The sequence below is a fragment of the Gopherus evgoodei genome, chromosome 9, assembly GCF_007399415.2.
Source record: "Gopherus evgoodei ecotype Sinaloan lineage chromosome 9, rGopEvg1_v1.p, whole genome shotgun sequence".
NCBI lineage: Eukaryota > Metazoa > Chordata > Testudines > Testudinidae > Gopherus > Gopherus evgoodei.
The window spans coordinates 98,343,754-98,350,975 of record NC_044330.1 but is presented as its reverse complement, the minus strand read 5'-3'; positions in this window follow the sequence as shown (position 1 = coordinate 98,350,975).

Below are 7,222 nucleotides of genomic sequence, written 5' to 3'. Positions count from 1 at the left end.
TGTTTGGAAAAGGATCCTAACCCTTCAAGGAAAGTCTCTTTTTCAGGAAAGAATTACTCTGAACTATTTTTTAAATCTTCTCAGCTTTCACAATTAACATGTTCATTATCTGAAAAGACACAATTATAAGCATAATTTTTCCCAGGAAAATAGGGGCTATAATATATTCTGATTAGAAAGATAAATCATTATTTTTTCAAAGAGGAACTATTTAGAGAAACATTAAAGCCCAGTCAAGCCATTCAGCATTCAGGCACAAAATACAACGGAGATAAGAAAGTTCAGGAATTAATTTCAGAGGGACACTGTCAACTTAAAAATCACACGCCAGATCCTCATCTGGCATCAATCAGCGTAGCTCCATTGAAGTCCAGAGACACAGTGGTGTACATCAACTGAGAATCTGACCCCACATTTATTTCTGGAAACTTTTAACCTCCTATTGTTACAAGTAACACCTAGATCAGGGGTGGGCAAACTACGGCCCATGGGCCGGATCTGGCCCCTCAGGGCTTTGGATCTGGCCCATGGGATTGTCCCCTAGGGCCCCGTGGGCCCTGCGCTGCTCTCAGAAGCGGCTGGCACCACGTCCCTGCGGCCCCCAAGCGAGGGGTCAGAGGGCTCCGTGCACTGTCCTTGTCTCCAGACACCACCCCCCGCAGCTCCCATTGGCCAAGAATGGGAAGCCCTCTGCCCCCACTCTCTTCCAGAGGCCGCAGCGTGCCCTGCAGCAGTGCAGGGCCGGGGACAGGGCAGGCATGCAGGGAGCTTGCCCTGACCCCAGTGCGTGCCGCTGCCACCCTGAAGCCGCTTTAGATAAGCAGTGCCAGGCCGGAGCTCGAACCCGGCCTGCACTCCACACCCCAACTCCCTGCCCTAAGTCCCCTGCCTGCACCTCGCACCCCTCCTGCACCCCAGCTCCCTGTCTTGAGCTCCCTCGTACACCCCACACCCCAACCCCCTGCCCTGAGCTCCCTGCTGCACCCTGTACCCCTGCGCACCCCAACTCCCTGCCCACTCCCGCAATCAGCATCCCTCCTGCACCCCTTCCGAGCCCCCCTGCACCCCAATCCCTCTTCCCTGAGCCCCTCATACATTCCAGACCCCTCCTCTTCCCCAATTCCTTACCCTGAGCCCCTTCCTGCACACCGCACCCTCTCCCACACCCCGCACTCCCTCACGCACCCCAACCTCCTGCCCTGGCCCTGCATACAATTTCCCCACCAAGATGTGGCCCTCAGCCCAAAAAGTTTGCCCTGACCTAGATCCTGGTTCTGCAAAGACATATGCATATGCTTAACTTTCAACATATGCATAGCCCTATTGACTCTAATGAGGCCATTCACATGAGTTAAGTTAAGTACGTGCTGTGTTTGCAGGACTGGGGAGGTCAGATTAGATCATAGATAGACAATCTATGGCACGCGTGCCAAAGGCAGCACACGATCTGATTTTCAGTGGCACTCACGTTGCCCAAGTCCTGGCCACCGGTCCAGGGGGCTCTGCATTTTAATTTAACTTTAAATGAAGCTTCTTAAACATTTTAAAAACCTTATTTACTTTACATACAACAATAGTTTAGTTACATATTACAGACTTAGAGAAAGAGACCTTCTAAAAACGTTAAAATGTATGACTGGCACGTGAAACCTTAAATTAGGGTGAATAAATGAAGACTCGGCACACCACTTCTGAAAGATTGCCGATCCCTGGACTAGATGATCACGATGGTCCCTTCTGGCCTTAAAGTCTAAGAATGAACCTCCATCCTATTCCTATTCCATTTGTGAGTCTTTGCCCTGGAACTGAGACACAATAAATATGGAACCCCATGAGGCCATTTTTACGGGAGTCCTTTTCAGAGTCGAGCCACGTTATAAATTCAGCTGCAGGAAGTTTAACATTGGCTTTGTAGTCTTCCATCATCTTCTTTTCACCACGTTTACTAAAAATTAAACTTTTGACTACATGGAAAAAGGCTGCGTGAGTAAACACTGGTCCTGCCCCATAAATCCCTAAAATACAATACAATGTAACTGCAGGTTTCTTTGATTTTTTAAGATTGTGTAGCAATTCCTCACCTGCCATAAGTTGCCTTCTGCTTCAACAGGGGTCCCCACTTGTGAATCACCTTGTAGGGTTGGGACTTTAAGGGTCTAGTTACGCCTTAGTTCCAAGTTTTTAGTAATTTAGTGTTATCTTACCTCACTAAGCTATACAGTCCTCCATTAGCAACAAAGTAGTATCAATTGCATATTTGATTTATAGTAAGAGTCTAAACTTTTCCTACAAAATATGGTCTCAGTCCACAAACATCTCACTGCAGGACTGGGGTTTATGACACTTTTGGCCTTACAACTGTGGATTTAATGGGGTTTGGAGTTTTATTCCAGAAAAAAAGAGTGATCAAATGTGTTAAAAAGCCACAATTACTGTCTTGTAACAAGCTGCTTATTACCTTCAAATTGTCCCAAGAGCACTAGGTAATGGTATAAAAATTCATTTTACCCGATAGCTCACATTCAATTTGAAGAAAATTCATATAACTACTTTCAGTGCTGCATTATAGCCCACAGGGACTGAACACAACGTGACAAGACTGCAAAGACTTATGTGTAGGGAGGGGAAGGAAAATAAGGTAAATTTAAGGGGCCATGTGGGATTTAGGATTACAGTACAGGTGGGAAAGTAAGACCAAAAGTGAAATGTAATTCTCACTGAATCAGTGCAAGATTAACTGGGGATTGGTACTGAAGGCCCTTCAAATTAAATTATAAAATCTTATCAGGCAGACAGTCAATTAAGTCTTGTCTATTAAAACAACCTCTGGTCTTTTTGCTGTGTCTGATAAAAGACGTTATTCTGCAACATTATCTCCTCCTTCCATTATTCGGCAATTTTGTCTCCACTACATTTTACACAGCAAAACATTCCATAATCTATCAATGGGGCAAAGTAAGACAACCAAGTTATGGAATTTTTAAAAATATATGTTTTTGTTTTTAATACAAGGCATTTCGAAAGATCAAAGCTGATTCTACATCCCTTTTAAAAACTGCAGGCCCCCCATGCAATATTTTTACAATGATCTTAAGGTTCTTCAAAACTGCAAAGTCAACTATATTTACTAACATGAATTCCATATTTCCTTCAGATATTAAAGGGAGGGTGGAGATGACACTACAAAAATCATATGGCATTTCTAGTTATGCAGCTCAGCTACATGCTTCTTTGAGAGGGACTGATCTGATGGCACTGGTGCAAGGGAATATGGTCTTCAAGCCTCCCACAGACCTGAGATTAGAAGGGGAAAAAAATATATGGTGAAAAATTCCCTTTACATGCATGCTCCCCAGGCCTGGCATCAGAGCTGTCTCAGTTGCTGTGCTGCCATGGTTTTCCCATCTGCCACCTGTAACCCTAAGCTCCCTGAACACTAGTTGGGAGGAAGGTTGTGCATCATGAGCAGCATTAACTTCCAAAGGATGTTCCAGCTCAGATTATGTCATTCTAAGAGGAAAATATGCTATGTGGAGCAGCCATTCCCTTATTCCGCTCCACACCAAACCCCCTATCTCAGCTCGGACAGTCAGCAGGAGAGGGGCTACTGATGACTGCGTAGTCTGGGAAGGGATGCTGGTATTTCTCAGCCTTCTCTTCTCCACACTGCCCCTCCACTCCATTTGGAGGCAGCATAGTCCAGTGAAAAGAGCACCAGACTGACACCAATGTTCTGATTTTACTCTGCCAGTGACTTGCTGTGTGACATTAAGAGCGAGCCTACACTAAAATCACTACAGCAGTGCAGCTGTGCTGCTACTGCAGACGCTCTCTGCCAATGGGAGAGAGCTTTCCTGTTGGCATAATAAATCCACCTCTGTGAGAGGCGGTTGTGATATTCTGTATCTTGGGAGAGCACCCTGTAACCCCTCATATTCCTCATCTGTCTGGTACGGTGATGTTACATATAAAGCATGCCTTGTAAAGTATCAGGTGAAAGGTTATGATCTGCTGAAAGTCATTTCTCTATCCATATATGTATATCACTAATGCATATGAAGTTATGAGAATTGTGTTGAACGGCTGTCACTAAAACGTGCTGTAAGTTGGGGAATCAGCCAGATATTAGCTCCCCAGAGGCAACAGCAAGGAAAGTAACCAACACCTGGGCGGGGTGTCAAACAACCATCAACAACCATTGTCCAGCAAGGGAGCTACAATTCAATGACTCACCTGCATGAGGCTATACTAGGGGAATTGCTCAACATTGCCTGGAGACTCAGCAATGCCCCCAGACATGCCTGGACTTGTGCTCCCCAAGCACATGGGACTGAGGTTACAAAACAGACACGGTGGCCACATGCTGGACCTTTTTTCTTGCCCCTACCTACGCTGCAAAGCAAAAAAGACACTGAGACTATCCCAGATTTAAGGGACAAATCTCTGTATTAAGGACTGCAATATCCAGTGGGGTGAGAAAAACTGCTTAGTCTAGTTGTTGCCCAGCCTAATAGGGTTGAGAGTTTAGATTGAGTGCTTATATTTTATTTCTTTTGGTAACTAACTCTGACTTTTTGCCTATCACTTAATATCTATGTTTTGTAGTCAACAAATTTGTTTTACTGTTTATCTTTACCAGTGAGTTTGTATGAAGTGTGTGGCATATCTGCTGTGTATAGCCACTTTCCTCTGATGAAGTAGTGAACCAATTAATAAGTCTGCACTACCTATCTTGAGCAGTGCAAGATAGTATATTCCTGATACACAGTGCTGGGAGGGGTTTGGCTCTGGTGCCTTTCTCTGTGTGAGTCATGAGTGACTCTGGGAGCATTCATGCAATCTAGCTCCACATGCGGTTGTGCTGAGTGATCACAATGCCTGGAGAGGTTTGCTGCTGGTCACTAGCAAGACATTGTGAGAGACAGCCCAGGCTGGAGAGAGTTTAGGGGGCACAGTGGTCCTACAGTCCCAGGCTGCACCTCAGGGATCCTGTCACAGTGGTAGTTATGTGAGCGAGAGAAGGTCTCCCACCGACACAGCATTGTCTACACTGGTAATTAAGTTAGTGTAACTTACATCCATCAGGAGGATGGCTTTTTCATAACCTCGAGCGACATAAATTATACCTACATAAGGGCTAGTGGGTACAAGCCCTAAGTAAGGGTATATCTACACTACGAAATTAAGTCAATTTTATAGAAGTTGATTTTAAGAAATCGATTTTATACAGTCAATCACATATCTCCACACTAAGTGCATTAAGTCAGTGGAGTGCATCCTCACTGCCGTGGCTAGCATCAACTTACGGAGCGGTGCACTGTGGGTAGCTATCCCACAGTTCCTACAGTCTCCGCCACCCATTGGAATACTGGATTAAGCTCCCAATGCCTGATGGGGCAAAAACATTGTCATAGGTAGTTTTAGTTACATGTCATCAGTCTCCCCTCCCTCCATGAAAGCAACAGCAGACAATCATTTTGCACCTTTTTTCCGCACAGAAGCCATGCCACGGCAAGTATGCAGCCCGCTCAGCTCAGCTCATCACCACTGTTGTGTCCTGGGTGCTGCTGTCAGCAGATGGTGCGGTAGGATTGCTAACCGTCATCATACACCACTTCAGCCACTTCTCTGTCCCTCAGTTTCTCTCCTGTAAAAATCAAGATAATATTTACTCACTTTTGTAAAATACTTTGCGATCTATATATATGCCAAGAATGATTATTACCACAGTGCTGCTTTCCTCTGCACTTTACAGCAGTGGTTTTGAATCTGGGGTCCGCAGACTATGTCTAAGGATTCCGCAAAAGTATGTTGTTACCACAGAACAGTGGTTTTCAAGCTCAGAGCTGCAGACTAGGTCAAAGATTTCCAAAGTGGTCCACATTTGCATTCGAAACTTTTTAGGGGTCTGCAAATGAAACAAGGTTGAAAACCACTGCTGTAGAGCAAGGCACTCCACCAAGTTCACAGCAGCAAGCTCCCTATTTTGAGAAAACTAGAAATACAAAGAAAAATGTCAGCTTTCTTTTATTAAGTATAAGCACATTTCTCATAGGCTTTTTCCTTGGCGCAGCCCTGACAACATAAAATGAATGTAAACCAATCACTAGGTTTGAAAGGAACAAACTATTGGGCCTCAATTCTGCATCTGGAGGCTTGGGAATTAAAATATTTTACAAAACACAAACTTCTTTTGTAAAAGTATTCAGTTATAACTGCAGAGTATCCAAAGAATTAACCTTGCTGGCAGTCCCCAAAATCCTTAGGCCAGACCTGTACATAAGATGTAAGAGTGGACAGAAAATGGTTACATTGTGTCAACGGGGCAAACAAAGTCTTGTTTTGCAGACTGCCCCAAAATGCTAATTAGCTCTGTGTGGACTGGAATACAGGCCATGAAAACTAGCACATTTCATATAAAGCTGAGAGTGGTAAAGAGTTTAAAGTAAAACACTAATAAATGTAATGTAAGTTTAGCCAGTTCAATAGAACAAAGGTCAGTATCACCATCTGCCAAGGTGAAAGCATACTGAAGACACAGCCAGTGTGCTCCTTCTGAAAAGTGGAAGGTCTAGAAGTAGACCCAAGTTATCATCTAAAGAACATCAATATTTGGGAACTATGATTAATTAGAGTGTTAGGCTGTATTAAGTCAAATAAGAACAAGGGAAAGCCAGGAGTAGCTGGGCATAAAGGAGATTCTGTTCAGAATATTTTGGTTTTAAAAAATTAAACTAACCTGGCTCACAAAATGCCTTTCATATGCCAGATGTGCTTCCCAAAGTACCCATAATATCAACAAATCTAGGCTCTTTTGGACAAATCAGCAAAGTGAATTCCAAAGATCTGGCGTATTTACACCAGATTTCCTGCCCCTAACTGTCTAAATCTGGAGACTACTAGCAAAAGCATCCCAACTCCTCCAACTGAAGGCTAGCACATAAGGTGTTTTCCAAGTCCTTCAATGAGATGCAAGCAGAAAAGTCATGAGCGCCTGCTCAGAGCCCCATTTTTTTTCAGTGGAGCTCTGTACTGGAGCAGAGATCTGCCGACATGCATCCTATTGAAGGACTGGGGCCTAAGACAGCAGAAGCTAACCCAGCCTGAGCTTTAGAGCGCAAAGAAGAGACAAGTCACCTACTGATCTAGCTTAAGTTTCTGAGCACTCATTAAACATAACCCTATAGCACTGCTGCAGCCTCCTCTGGTATTTTCCATTGTC